We start from the raw sequence: 15995 nt of genomic DNA, 5'->3' as shown, positions 1-15995 counted from the left end.
AGTGAGCAATTTTTAAAGGGCACCTTTTAATTACAAACAGAAAGTGTTGCCCCTGGGCCACTGGCAGTAGCTTAAAGAAGAGATGTGGCCACAGGCCCCATGGTGCTGGTGACATCTGGGTGCTATTAGGAGCTGAGGCTCCCAGTTCTGCCAAGTAGACCTCCTGCCCAGGAACCCAGGCTGTGCAGAGCTGTTGGGAAAGATCTGGAATATCAGGGTGGGTCTCGGGTGGGGTCTTCTGTCAGTGTGAACTCTGGAGTATCATCAGCTGGGCTCTGGGGCAGGTGCTAAATTATAGGCTGTCTTCCGCAGCTGTGTAGACTGTATTCTTGATACATTTCAGGCCCTTACCTCTGAACAACAGAAGGACTTCATATACATTTTAGCCAGGCCTAGGCTTTGCGGGAACTGGAGACCAAAACCCTAGACTGGGTCTGGAACTAGGAAGTCTATGCAGGCTACCAACCTAAGCACATCTTTCTGCCATGCCACAGGGATAATGGGACCCTAACAGCTATGCAGAGTCTGGACCAATGCCCAGCTAGTCTCTCTCAACTCCACTCACCCACACAAGGAACAAGAAAGAGCTGACTGAGAAGGACCAAGAGTGTGTCTGGAACACATACCCAGACCACACAAGACAGAGGTTTCTTTACGTTAATGTAACACATGTATGTGCAAAACCTCGATTCTCCAAGCCACCCTGCTGCTCATCTGAGCCCCATTAGCAGCCCCACTTACCACAGATGCTGCTCTCCTATGTGAGAAATAAGGGCACCGAGGAGGAGAAAGTTAAGGTACCATCTGGAGACAACCCAGCTAAAAAGGGAGTCGTAGGAGCCGAGCCCGTTCAGGATCAAAAGGGAAGGTAGACAAAGAGAGACAGGCAAACAGAAAGACACCATCAGACAAAGACAGAGGAGACAAAAAGGCAGAGAAACAATACGAAAGAAGACAAGAGAGAGGAACTTACAAAAGAGCAGGGACCACATCAGAGGCCTAAGCCTGAAGAGGTAGGTGTTCTCACTGTGAGGACCCCTACCTGCCCTCTAGCTGCTCCCTAAGTCAGACCTCTGCAGGTCACAGCTGGACTGCTGCCAGCTTGGAAAGACAGGCCGCCCCCTGGCCTAGCTTCTGGCTGGTATGAAGGCTGCTCCTGTCACCTAGTGGCTCTATCTGGTTCTACATGCCTGGAGCCCACAGGCACTTCTGTTCCCTCGCTAACACTGTCCTGAAGTTCTTACTGCACGCCCCCAGGAAACCACCACTGGCCCTGCTTCTTGCAGGCTGCAGGGGTTGTTGTGGTCCCCGATTACTTGCCAGCTTCTCCAACTGTCTAGGACCTGACTCAGGGCTCTGTCCATCTTAATAGTCTTGAAGAAAACTGCTCAGGTGTTTTCTACATGTGCAGAAGAATTGTAATCCAGCAACATGACTGCTCTGGCAAGGGGTCATATCCAAAGACTTTCGGGTCTGTTGAACCTGGCTCTTCCTTCTGGCACCATGCTCCCAGAAATAAGACTCAGACTCAAAATATATTTACAAATACCTTGGCTATATAGCTATATACCTTGGCTATATATCTTGGCTCTTCTGTAACTAGATCATAACTTACTATAATCCATTTATTCAAATCTACATTCTGCCATGTGACTGCTTACCTGTGCTCAGGGACCATGCATCAGTCTTGTCACATTGGACAAATGTGGGACCTGGCCGTATCCCAGAATTCTTTCTGCCTCCCAGATGTCCCACCTTCCATTCTACCCTTTCCTATAGGCCATAGGTTTTTTAATTGACAGGTGATGCAATACACAAGATGTTCCTGCAACACAGGTATGTGTGATTCAGCTGAAATACAGACACATCTTTAATCTCAGGAAATGGAGGCAAACAGATCTGTGAGTTTAAGGCCAGCCTGGTATATAGCAAGTTTCAGGTAAAGAAAAGCTTAGGTCCAGGCACACACCTTATGTGCAGGTACACACCTTTAATCCCAACACTCAGGAGACAGAGCCATGCAGATCTCTGAGTTCTAGTCAGTCAGTTGAGTCAGTGAATTAAGATAGCAGCACACAGAGAAGAGTGGATGCAAGAGGGGAGGGGAGAAGGAGAGGGGAGGAAAAGGAGGAGAAGTCAGTTTTACTGGGATGGCTGTACAGAGACAGGCTGCAGGTAAAGACAGAATGAGGCAAAGAATGAAAAGGAACCAGAAGATTAGGACAGATTGCTAGAGTTAGTTTGAGGCCAAGCAGAGGTATTCAGTCAGAAGCTGAGAGAAGCCAGTTTAAATCAGTCAGCTTGGAGAGGCATTTGGACTAGAACATCTGAGTTGAATCAGCCAACCAGATTTAGAAGGAGCTAAGAATGAGGTTATTGGCGGGCAGTGGTGGTGCATGCCTTTAATCCCAGCACTTGGGAGGCAGAGGCAAGTGGATTTCTGAGTTCGAGGCTAGCCTGGTCTACAGAGTGAGTTCCAGGACAGCCAGAGCTATACAGAGAAACCTTGTCTCGAAAAACAAAAACAAAAACAAACAAACAAACAAAAAAAGAATGAGGTTATTTAGTAGTCTCAAAGGCTGAAAACATTCTGGGCCCAGATTAGATTGTATGGAGGCTAGAAGCTTCCAGGACTAGGCCTAGATTAGTAAACAGAGGCAATAAACCTACAGATAACAATTACATCAAGAGAATAAAAGTTACTTTTCCGTACATTACCCTTCAGTTTGGAGGATTCTGGTTTTCAGTTTGAAGCAAACACACAGAGACCTTCATCTTATGTCTGACTAGAGACCTATTCCAGGGGATGAGAGCTGGGCTGCCCAGGCCTCTGGAAAGCCACTGTCCTAGACTCTAACATGTCCTTCTGAGGTAGAACTGAGTAACTGATTCTAATCTGTTTGCTAGTTGCAGAATCACAGGCAAGCAACAGTTCAACGAAGTGCTATCCTGAGCTGCAGGCCAAGACTCAGAGGAGAGTTGGAGTTCTACCTAAATCTCACCTCCATTTGGTGTCAGGTCTGAAGACCCTGATATGTCTGGAAAGGCAGGTCTCCCGTCCTGGTGAAGACTGGCTTTGGCAGGATGCCACATGAGCCCCAAGCATGTTTCTCAGGAGAGAGGACAGTCCTGAGGCAGGTTAGACTACATTTGTACCTACCACACACACATACCACATACACACACATCACACCACATACATGTGTATCACACAAGCAAAGCTACCCACCTGGCCATATTATTCCAGTGACTAGGTATTACATTTGCATACCTTGTGGGCCTCAGCCTAGGATACAACTCTATAACTGGAGAATAAAAAGTAGGTTTTATTTTCCTGATGGAGCTTACTGCCTCTGTCTGCTCACCTAGGCCTAGTCCTGGAGACTTCTAGGCTCTGTAAAATCTAATCTCGGTCTAGAGTGTTTGCAGCCTCTGAGACTTGCTGCTGACTAAGCTCACCCTTCCTAGCTCTGTCTGAACTCTGGCTGGCTGGTTCAACTCAGCCGTTCTGGATCAAACTCCTCTCCACACTAATTCAGTCTAGCTTCTCTCCGTTTCCTTTTTTTTTTTTTTAGGATTCATTTATTTATTATATGTAAGTATACCATAGCTGTTTTCAGACACCCCAGAAGAGGGCATCAGATCTCGTTACGGATGGTTGTGAGCCACCATGTGTTTGTGGGATTTGAACTCAGGACCTTCAGAAGAGCAGTCAGTGCTTTTAACCACTGAGCCATCTCTCCAGCCCTTCTCCCAGTTTCTTACGGAACTGTTCTGCTGGACCTCACACTAACTTTGGCAATATGTTCTAATCTTCTGGCTTCTTCTCATTCTCTGGCTTGCACTGTTTTTACCTGGATCTGGCTTGTTCTCTCTTCAGCCTGTCTCTGTAAAACTCTCCTGGTAAAACTGCCTCCTTTTTTCCTCTCTGCACTGCTCTCTTCAGTAGCTTCCCTTTCCTCTCTCTTCTCCTGAGAGTTGGCCATATTTTATTCTATCTGATCTTTCTCTGATTTGTCACTTTGCCATTCAATTAGACATCACTTTCAAGCCTGGGTGCCTCCTCCTACAGATTAACTTTACGTGTGTTGTTTGGGATTAAAGGTGTCTACTTAGGGAGTGTCTACTCCAGCTAAGGGCTGAGCCACACCACAACTAGAAACAGGTTTTTCCAGTAAACAACACAATCTCAGAATTCACGGTGTGATCAAAGATCCTGCAACATGCACTGGGACGGAGCTGTGTGAGCTTCATCCTGGCCCTTAGTGGAACTCAGCTCAATACGGGACCCACCACACTGGGCTCAGTGCAGGATGTCACAGAGCATGAAGCTCCCAGAGGCTCAAGCTTGGTGTGGGAGGACTGCATCCCTAACCTTTGATAGCCAGGCTGATGAACAGGGAGGAAGGCTAAACCTCAGGGCCAGATCAGGCCTCCGTGATCCCCTTGTAAGTTGCTCAGCCCTGCTTGCATAGGCTCAACGAGAGGGGAAGACATCCCCCCAACAGCCCTTCACAAGCCCCACTGCCAGTCCCTCTATCCGCTGCTGTATGAGAATCCCAAGACTGAGCCACAACCCACCATGTCAGGCCCTTCCTGGTCGTGTGACCTGGTGCTGTGACTCTGAGGTAGCTATAGTCTGGACTCTCTGACCATCAGTTCTGGGGTCTACAAGTTCTTGGGCATAGCTTAAGGTGTCCAGTTACCAAATACTTGGGAGGAGCTGGAACCCAACTAGTCAACAAGACTGGAGATGGCTGTCTCCCAGTCCCTCCCTTGCCCATCTAGCCTTTGAAGGACCTCCCATTCCCATATGAGAAGCCAAGGGCTTCCCTACAGAGTGGAAGGCAATAGGAAAGCAGGGCATCAGGGAGGACCCAGGGATTCTTAGCCAAGAGGATGTCTGTGGGGGTGAAGAGGTAGGTTCAGAGGTCTGTGCTGATCAAGGACAGTGAGGTCCACTTCCCTCTGCCGTGGAAATGAAGAGCCTCTGGGAACCCGGAGAACTGTAAGAGGCCAGAAGAGGGCAACAGCTTCCTTCCCACTGCCCTGGCCCACCAGTGGGGCAGGGGTAGGGTGGGGATGATCACTGTTAGCTCAGGTGTGATGCGCCTCCCTCCTCCCCCTCCTTTAGAGTTCTTGCCCATCCCTAGAACACAAGGCTGTAGGAACTTGCCTTCTACTTTTCTTTTCTTTTCTTTTCTTTTCTTTCCTTTCCTTTTCTTTTTGGTTCTTCAAGACAGGGTTTCTCTGTGTAGCCCTGGCTGTCCTGGACCTCACTCTGTAGACTAGGCTGGCCTTGAACTCAGAAATCCGCCTGCCTCTGCCTCCCAAGTGCTGGGATTAAAGGCGTGGGTCACCACTGCTTGGCGAGACGCCTTCTACTTTTCTCAGCTACAGAGAATGGGCTCTGCAGACAGTAAGGGCTGAATAAGGGCCTTAGCAGGAAGGGGACCATGAAAGCTCAGCATCCTGATACCCCAGATACGGAGGCTTCCATTCCCCTCCTAGGGAAAGCTCAGACCACACCCTGGGGGAGGGGCTGGAGTGGAACACTGAGCTCCTCAGTCGTGTGTACAGAGCCTGCTGATGGGACTCAGGTCATTCCTGTGGTGAGTTATTTACTTAGACAACGCCCACCACAGAGTAGGAGCTGGAGGCCTGTAGAAAATGGAGGCCTGCCACTTACTGGGAACTGGCTTCTTCAAAAACAGTATCACACAGGCTTCTGAGAGCTATTAAGGGGTGTGTGTGCTAACCCTATCTGCACAGCTGCAGCCCAGCTGGTGAGGATCAAAGCCAGCGCCCAAGGCAGAGTTCCCCTCCCCCCACAGAACCAGAGAGTTTCCTGACACACTGGATGAGGAGGAAGCTGGGGAGGTGATAGCACACACCTTTAATCTCAGCACTTAGGAGCCAGAGGCAGGCAGATTTCTGAGTTCAAGGCCAGCCTGGTCTACAGAGCAAGTTCCAAGACAGCTAGAGATGTTACACAGAGAAACCCTGTCTCAAAAAAAAAAACCAATCAACCAATCAATGGAGGAAGGAAAGCTGAGCACAGTAGCATACACCTGTAATCCCTCTGTCACTAGAGGGGCTAAGATAGGACAACCTGAGCTATAGGATTGAACCTTATCTTTTAAAAAGAAAAAGGAAAGAAAAGGAATCAGGGAGGGCCCTGCCTCATGCCTTGGTAGAAAGAACCCAAAGGGCAGACCTTGGGGAGAGTGGGGAAGCAGGGTACTGAAGGATGTACAGGAGTCTGCTGGCTAGGGGGGACTGCAATGGCAGAACAGCAGTGAGACCAAAGGAGAGACAGTGAGCCAGAGGGGACACATCTGTAATCCCAGCACTGGAGAAGCAAGAGCATGAGGGTCTCCAGTTTGAGAACACACTGAGCTACAGACAGTTTTTTGAGACCCTGCCTCAAAAGAGGGAGGTAGCAGGCATGCACTATGGCACTTGAAAGGCAGAGGCAGGCAGATCTGTCTGAATTCTAGTCCAGCATTGACCACATAGGGGGCTCCAGACCAGCCAAGGCTACATGATAAGACCCTGTCTCAAAAACATGGGGAGTCTACAGCTGGCTCAGAGGTGAAGAGCCCCTGTTGCCTGCCCTTGCAGAGGATCTAGGTTCAGTTCTCAGCACCTGCATGATAGCTCACAACTATCTGTAAATCCAGTTCCAGGGGATCTGATCACCTCTTCTAGTGTCCATGAGCACCAGGTATGAACACGATGTGCACACATGTATGCATACGTACAGCAGAAACACATACATATAACATAAAGTAAATCTTAAACTATTTTTAGCTGGGCAGTGGTGGTGCATGTCTTTAATCCCAGCACTTGGGAGGCAGAGGCAGGCGGATTTCTGAGTTCGAGGCCAGCCTGGTCTACAGAGTGAGTTCCAGGACAGCCAGAGCTACACAGGAGAAACCCTGTCTTGAAAAAAAAAAATAGAAAAAATAAATAAAATATTAAAGGGTGGGGAATGCAGGTTCTTTATCTCATCATGCCTGGAGGAGGGGCTAAACCAGGGCCAGCAGACAGAAACAAAGAGAATCAGAGGTATAGATGAGAGGCAGACACGTAAAGACAGAGACACAGAGACATAGAGACACAGAGAGGTGACATCATAGGACGGGGGTATCTGCCTTCAGGCTATGGCTGGATGCTTAGGCAATTGTCTAGATTTCCCAAGATGCTGCACGGCCTAGTAGCAATGCATATGAAACCTAAAAGGAGCATTTCTTATGAATAACAAACACCAAATACTCTGAAGGCTCTAGAACATATCCCCAGTCCCATAGTTACATGTGTGGTTGACAAGCAAAAAGCTTCATTCGCCCTGTGGCCATACTTCCTTCTTCCATCCTTCCCTAGATGAATGTGGCCACCACCATGTTGTCACCAGACCTTGTCACCAGCTGGCTGGGGATGGACAACAGGGCCAGATTATAACTTGGTCTATGGAAACCTTAACACCCAGGTTTCACATTAGCAACAGCTGCCCTGAGTGTGGCTCTCCTACAATCACCATAGGAATGGCATCAAGGGGCCCTGGGACTTGTGTGATCTGGAGGAAGAGCCAGGGGGGGGTTGCAGTGTGTTCAGGGCCATGCCCTCCACCCCTCAAGCTCACAGTGAAGTATTAATTATGTGTCAGGAGGCCCCTCCTGACTCCAGATCCACTGAGCTGTGATCATGAGCTTTCAGCCTCTAGAGAGGGGATCCTCTGTGGTGCACTGCCTAGTGTCCCACATGGACTAGACATAGACAGACACCTAAGCACTTCTAGACAGCTGGCCAATATACTACTGTCTGGACACCAGGTTGGTATGATATAGAAGCATGCTGGCCAGCTCAGTGCATACCAAGACGACTCTTAGGCAGACGGCCCGGGTGACTATCCTATCACTCACCCCTACACACACACACACACACACACACACACACACACACACCTCCCATTCTCTCTGAGTTGACTACCATTCTTAAGAGACCTTGAAAAGTCTCTCAGTTATTGAGGTGTCTAAGCCTTATCCTGTTACGGTAAAATTCCCTGACATAAAACAACTCAAGAAAGGATGGGTTTATTATTTCACCTATTTGTGGTGTTTTGTTGTGTTTCTAAGAGGGTCTCTATATAGCCCTTCCTGTCATGGAACCCACTATGTAGACCAGGCTGGCCTCAAACTCACAGAGATCCATCTACCTCTGCCTCCTAAGAGCTGGAATTAAAGGTGTACATACCATGCCTGGCTCAGGTTCACCAGCAAATGTGGGAACTGCCTGTGGGTGACAGGTAATGGCTTTGCCACTCTCTGGGACAATTGACACATTTAGTATCTGTCTCCCCATCTGTAAACTGGTCCAACAGGGGCACCTGTTTATAGGGTGAAGTATGTATGATATTCAGTTTGGATTCTACAGTGGAAACTTACCACAGGTGGGTGGTCATTTTCACGTGGAAATACAGAGCCACTCCACCATGGACATCAGAAAGGCCCAGACGGTAGATCCTCCTACAAGGCATAGCAGTTTCCTTTCCTGCCAGTCAAGAATGTAAGGACAGCACAGCCCTTATCAGGGAGTAGAGTTGTGACATATGTCAAGTCAGGAGGCCTCCTAGTGAGTCTCCTCAGGCCTAATTAGATTTTGTTGTAAAGAGATAAAAAGCTGTTACTTTGGATCAGCAAGGCATCTTTCTCAGAGGGATGAGGGGGGAAGTTTGGAGAGGGGTGGAAGGATAGGGTTGGGCATTAATGGACTACGGAATAAAATCCTGACAGATCCAAATTGATTCTGAAGCCTGAGAAAATTGAGTTCAGAGAAAATTAGATTTATGCACTGTAAAATGTACCTGCCTCTTGGTATCTACCAAAAGCTGTTAAAATGGTAATCTTTAGAGATGTATGGAAATTGTGTGTGAATAGACCTACGGACCACCCAGGGAGCAGGCTGCCTCTGTGGAGGCAGACACAGGTAGCACTACCACAATGAATAAAAGTATACAGCAAACACGGTGTGTTTGTTCAAAGCATGTAGAAGTACGTGCTAAGCTGAAGGCTCCTGGTAACTGTCCCATGTGAATGTTTTCAGAAGCCTTGGGACTATGAGGTGCAGCATGGACCCGGAAATCCCTGGATGGTGAAGCCTCACCTCCCCTTTTTAGAATGCAGAGGGATAGCCCAGATTGTTTCTCAGGAGATCTGAGGAAATCTGTGATTTGCCATTCTGTTGGGATGGTGTCAAGGAACCCAATCACCCATGGACAGACCCTGTCGTGTTTCTTTTTGCAGTTTCTCAGGGACCTAGAAAATGAGTTTGGGACATACTTGTAAAACAGCTTTGGATTTTTGAGCCATGAAGTAGGACAGACAGACTCCCATTCACATTAATTATGGGTCAAGCTGGGCAATACTGAGCTGTGTAACAAAGCAGCTGTCACACTCCACTGAGCATATAAAGGTGTGCTTATGTGCCACGTGTAACAGTGATCAGCATGTCACCTTTGTTCTGTGACTACTGAAGACCAGAGACTGTGGGTAGACATACACTCCCACACAGCCACCAGAGCAGATCCACAGCCAAGCCTAATGTCTAGAGAACAATAACGTATGGTCCTCTGTCTGTCTCTCAAAGGAGACCAAAGCATCTGCAAATTGCTTTTAAAACCAACTAGGGTTGGGCTGGAGAGATGGCTCAGCGGTTAAGAGCACTGAACTGCTTTTCTAGGGGTCCTGAGTTCAAATTCGTACAACCACATGGTGGCTCACAACCATCTGTAATGGGATCCAGTGCCCTCTTCTGGTGCATCTGAAGATAGTCTGTACTCTTATACATAAAGTAAATAAATAAATCTTTAAAAAACAAAGACAAAACTCCTAGGGTCAGCATCTAGACCAGAAGTCAGTAGGAACCTGTCACAAACTCAGGACTGGGACTTCATGCTTACAGTTGGTAGCTCTGACCCGTGAGGCATTTGGAGGTGGGCTTGTACAAGATGGTGCTCAGGCAGGAAGAGAGACGGACCACTTACTCGTGCAGGCAAATGCCTTTTCCTGTCTCTATTCCTGACTCCATCTCTTTCTCTCTTCTCTGTCTCTCCATTTCTTCTCTCTGTCTCTGACTCTTTATCTCTGTTCTCTCCCACCTACCCTCCCAAGCCCCAGAGCCACAAGTCAGCAACGCCTGATATTTCAGCCTCTTGTTCTATGGCATTATAGTGAGTACATAGCCCGAGTTGGCTGAGACAGATACTAAACCAACCCAGCCTGAACTCCTCCTTTCCTGTATGAGCTCAGGTCCTCCTGAAGACCTCCAGTGGGACATGAATATTGCAGAACCCAAAGGGATCCCCCCTGCTGTGGCCTCCATCTCTCTGTGAAAATCACTTGCTCATCAACTCACCAGTTCTGGGAAAGGGAGAGAGCAGAGGTGGGAGTTTCAGTACATCAGACAGCACTCTGGGCCTGAGATGTACAACAGGGAAGAAGAAAAATCTCAGGGAAAACAACCTGCTCTCCTGATTGCCCATTTCCTGCTTGCAAGAGGAGAGGCAACCAGAGAGAGTCTGGTGTCCGAAAGTTCTAGGACAGTGGGAGGGGTTAGCAAGGTAGGGATAGGAAGGACCCAGAGGGAAGCTGACATTTGAAGAATGTGAGAATGGAGCTACCCCCAAGAGGTTTGGAGAATAACACCTCCTGCAGAGGAAGATACAGTGCAAAGACTCCGAGACAGAAGGAACCTGGATGTTCAGAGAACTGCCCAAGGCAGCTGGAGGAGAGAAAGATAATGGGATAGGGACACAGGAGACAGGAGATGGACATAAAGACAAAGTTGATGGGAGGACCCTGGAGAGCCATGAACAGCAAACCAATATGAGGCGACTTGGGTCTTTCCTGGAATCCTCTCTGGCTGTTGGAGACGGGGGTGCAATGGTCGGTCACTATGGTCAAATACATCGTTCCTGAATTAAGCGCATAAAATACATAGGAAGAGGCTCACGAAGTCCGTGGCTCAGGAACTAGACAAGGTCCAGCCAGGTCTTTGAGATCAAGGCCCTGGTGTCAGCTGGGCCTGGGGTGGCTTCTAGTAGCAACTGAAGAAGGAAGGACACATACATTTTCCTCACACAGCTCTCAGCTGGGCCACTGGCTCTGACCCCAGGTGAGTGTGCAGAACCACATCTTCCCATAGCTATCTCCTTCACTGTGTTTGTTTGTCAGTAGTAACATGGGTCTGCCTCCTTCCTCCCCAAGGACCACAGGAAGGTACAAGAACCAGCAGGTTAACTGTGGGGCCACTTGAGGCTGCACACCAAAGACAATAAACATTGGAACAACACACCAGCTCTGTAGCATTGGCCCAGACCTGCGAGGGCAGCAGCTGGGGGAAGCAGCCAGACTGTATTTTTTTTTCTAATTATTTTATTTTATTTTATTTTGATGCTGCAAACTACAGGACCTGGCAGACAATGTGAAGAATGTCCAGCCTTTGGCATAAAGACTCAGGATTGTCACAACAGGAAACAGAAACAGCCTAGCCCCTCCCTGGAAAAGGGTTACTCCCATACAGAAGAGTTAGATGGCGAGAGCACCCTAAAGCCCGTTCCGCTTGGCAGAAGTTGACAGACCTCAACAGAGACACCCACATCTAGCTTAATACCAAATCCCAACCAAAAGCAGCTCTCCTGTCAATAAATAAGTAAAGCTCTCCTTGGAGCGGGCTGCCAGCGCCTGAGCTGTCCAGCCCTAACCAATCAAACCTCCCACTAATTACTTTAGGGAAGAGGCACGGCAGAGGGCTCCTAATGGGGCTTTAAGGAGAGAGACAATAGCCCCACTCCAGCTGTTGCCCGGGGCAACTGTACAAAGGGCTCTAGCTCAGGCAGAGATTGGATTACCGGCCTGTTTATTCATCCACACACACATTTATCCTGAGCCACCCAGGGTGGAGAGGGGATTTAGCAGCTGTGTCACAGCCTATGAATGCGAAGACGAATTTATGTGGGAAACACGCAGACAGATGACAGGAATTCATCTCTGTCAGTTTCCGCTTCCTCTGTGACCTTCCCCTTCAAAGCACTACCTGAGCTAATCTGCTCAGAAACAAAAAGAGAGGCTTATTCTGTGAGGAACTGAGTCATACCTGGCTCTAGCTTCCAGGCTCCCCTGGAATTTAAGTCAGACTTGGCTGAATCCTGCCTCGCCCAAGGGATGCTCTACTTAGGGAAAGAGGAGCCTGCACAACCCCATATAAAAGGGTAATGCACCGAGCTCAATTCTTGCACTAGTCCAAGTTCCGCCAACACAGGACAAGATGTCTACCAGGCCTTTTACAGATCTGCAAGTCCTCCGTTTATATTTTCCTGTTATCGTCTTGCACTAGCACAGCAGAGCATCTGCCATTGCTTGAAATGAACTGGCAGACTCTCTGCCCCACCTTGTCTTCTAACTCTACAGCTTCCAGAAGTCAAGGCCTTGAAGATCCCCTGGGGAAGAAGGAAAGAAGTCTGACAGGTGGAAGGGTGCTGGCAGGAGGCTGATAATCCGCAGGGAGGTGGCAGGTCTGTCTTGGAAGAGAGCCTTCCCAGTCATGGCTCTGGATTAGCTAGGAAGTATCAATTTGGGATGGGAGCTTTCAGACCTGTGATGGTTTTATATGCTTGGCCCAGGGAGTGGCACTATTTGGAGGTGTGGCCTTGTTAGAGTGGGTGTGTCACTGTGGATATGGGTTTTAGGACCCTTATCCTAGCTGCCTGGAAGTCAGTCTTCTAGCAGCCTTCAGATGAAGATGTAGAACTCTCAGCTCTGTCTGCACCATGCCTGCCTGGATGCTGCCATCTTCCCACCTTGATGACAATGGACTGAACCTCTGAACCTGTAAGCCAGTCCCAATTAAATGTTGTCCTTATAAGAGTTGCCTTGGCCATGGTGTCTGTTCACAGCAGTAAACCCTAACTAAGACAAGGCCAGGCGGTATCATGGAAGGGCAAAAAACATGTCCTGGGCAGACTGAGATGGGCTCAGAGGGTCCCAAGGAGAATGTGGACACTCAGCAATGTACCCTGGATGGAGAGTGGATTCAGGTGCCTGGGAACAGATCAAACTGAGGCCAGTGTGCCCTGTGTCGTGGCCAGAGGTTCTATGCAGCTTTGTCCAATGTTCCTCCTAGCAGTCGTGGAGAGTAACATCCCCAAAAGGACTCCATAAAGGTGAAGGTTCTCTGCTGGACCCACTAGGATGGGGCTCAGGGACCTCCCCCCAGCAACCTGTAAACAAATGATGACAGCCATTCCACCAGGGCTTCTCGAGCTAACAGGCCAAGTACTGGGTAAAGTGGGTTCCTCCTGAGAACTACTTTACCCTGAGTGTCTAGGGTAAGACACAGCAGGGCTCAGGACCCTGAGGCTGCCATGCAAATGACTCTGTCCACATTTATATGGACCTCACTGCATTGCCAAGGTGTAACACTGAGCAAGTGGCCTAACTTGGCACCTGATTTCTGTATATGTAACATGGGGGTGACAGTAAGAGCCCTGTCACAGAGTCAGGAAGAGAAAAAAACGAGATCACTCGTGTAAAGCCACTTCCCCGTTCCCATCATGCACTTGGGGTGGGCACCCAAGGACAGCTACACAGCACCATGCAATGATCTGCAGCCTTGGCATTCTCGCCAGTAGGCCTATCAGGAGGCAAATTCTGAAGGGCAGGAACCCAGACATCTCTAGTGTGAGGCAGAAAAAAAGTCAGAGCAAAGTAGTACTCATTCACTCATGGTTCCCGCTGTTATCATGAGAACCTAACCATGGCTGCCTCGCCAGGTCTCCTTAGTTATAAGAAAAGCTCAAGATAGAGTCTCACTATGTATCTCTAGCTATCCTGGAACTCACTATGTAGACCAATCTGGCCTTGAACTCACAGAGATCACATGTCTCTGTCTACCATGTGCTGGGAATAAAGGTGTATACAACTAAAAAAAAAGAAAGAAAAGCTCAACATGCAGGTCTGGGTGAAGATTCCACTCTTGGAACACAGACAGCTGTAGATTTCAGATGACCGCATCTGCTTTGGGGTCCAGTAAGGTCAGCTTCTGCATCTATCGGAATTCACTGGGAACTGATGACCAGTTCTTGGCCTGAGCCAGAGCACTGACAACCAAACGCAGTGAAGGCAGTGACGACAACAGTTTCTGTGAAGATCTCACTTCCTCAGACCAGGCACACAGCTGGCACTGGCATATGTGAGTAGGTAGCACCTGCCTTTAACTCTTTGAGTTCAAGGCCAGCCTGGTCTACAAATCAAGTTCCAGAACAGCCAGGGATATTACACAGAGAAATCCTGTCTGGGAATAAAACAAAACTAAACACAACAAATCATATGTGAATAATTGTTTCCAAATTGCACCTCTGCAGCTCTGGACCAGCATACCTGCACTGGACCTTGTCAATTCACAGGTTTGCCACATAAACCCATTTTCTTTTCTTTTCTTTTCTTCCCCTCCCTCCCTCGAGTAGCCCTAGCTGTCCTGGTACTCACTCTGTAGACCAGACTGACCTGGAACTCAGAAATCTGCCTGCTTCTGCCTCCCAAGTGCTGGGATTAAAGGTGTGTGACACCACTGCCCAGCTCAGAAACCCATTTTCAACTCCACCTTCTCCGCCAGCACACACCACTGAAATGGGGCTACAATTCCTCTCTGGAGGGTGGCCCAGCCTTTAAGGTACCTAGGTACAGAGAACAGATCAGGAAGGGTGAGACCCTATACAACACCTGGATGCTCATTCAGGGAACTAGCCCAGCCCACACTAAAAGGCATCTATCTATCTGTAGGAGCCCGGCCATGGTTCTGAGAGGTGTAGGGAAGCCAGCATGACCCACCAGACACATGAGCCCTCGGATCACATTCAGCATCAAGCTTCTGACTGAAAACAGCACCAAGAGGGGATGAGCTGTCACCACAATAGTCAACCCATACTAGGGATTTGTAGTACACTAAGTACCAGCAATAGTTTTGGTGTGGTTTCTGGATAACCTGGAACTTGCAATGTATGTAGTCCAGGCTGGCCTCACACAGAGCTTCATCTGCCTTTACTTCCCAAGTACTGAGATTAAAGACAAGTGCAACCACACCTGGCCTATATTATATGTGGGGGAGGTTGCTTTTTTTTTCATTTTTAAAGTGTGTGTGTGTGTGTGTGTGTGCGCGCGCGTGCGTGTGTGTGTGTGTGTGTGTGTGTTGTGTACATGTGTTTAGTACCAACAGAATAGCAAAGTCCAGGTATTAGAGCCCTCAGAACTGAAGTTACAGGGGACCATGAGAGGAATCAAACTTGGGTCCTCTGGAAAGAGCAGAAGAGCTCTTAACAGCTGAGTCATCTCTTCAGCCCTCCTCTGTGTTTGTTTCTTTGTTTTTTGAGATAGGGTTTTGGGTTTTTTGTTTGTTTGTTTGTTTGTTTTTCAAGACAGGGTTTCTCTGTGTAGCCCTGGCTGTCCTGGAACTTACTCTGTAGACTAGGCTGGCCTCGAACACAGAAATCCGCCTGCCTCTGCCTTGAGGGTCTTATGTTATAGTCCCTCAGTGCTATGACACCAAAAAAGTCAAAGTTGTAGCTGGCCCCTCCTTCTCGCCCCAGCTTAAGCCCCACCCCTAACTCAAACCCCCTACCCCTCCACCTCACACAGTAAAAAGTCCCACAGGAGCTGTCGAAAATGGCAGCAGCACACCACCTCAGCCTAGAGCCATCATGAGGAGCTGTCCCCTTGGCATCACCTTCTTTCCTGCCTCAGCCTACATACAGCCTTGGTGACCCACCACTGAAGGATCTGTCCCACAGGAGCTGTCCACAGTGACAGTATCCCTTCTTCAAGTCTCCCCACCAGCCCCACTGAGATGGGGCCTCAGCAAAAGCTAGCTATGGCCAGGATGGACTTCCCACCCTAACACATGGGACCCATGCAGGGAAAGGGGGGTGGGGATGAGAAAGA

This window comes from Mastomys coucha, unplaced genomic scaffold (genome assembly GCF_008632895.1).
Source record: "Mastomys coucha isolate ucsf_1 unplaced genomic scaffold, UCSF_Mcou_1 pScaffold22, whole genome shotgun sequence".
NCBI classification, from domain to species: domain Eukaryota; kingdom Metazoa; phylum Chordata; class Mammalia; order Rodentia; family Muridae; genus Mastomys; species Mastomys coucha.
Note: the sequence above shows the minus strand (reverse complement) of the source record.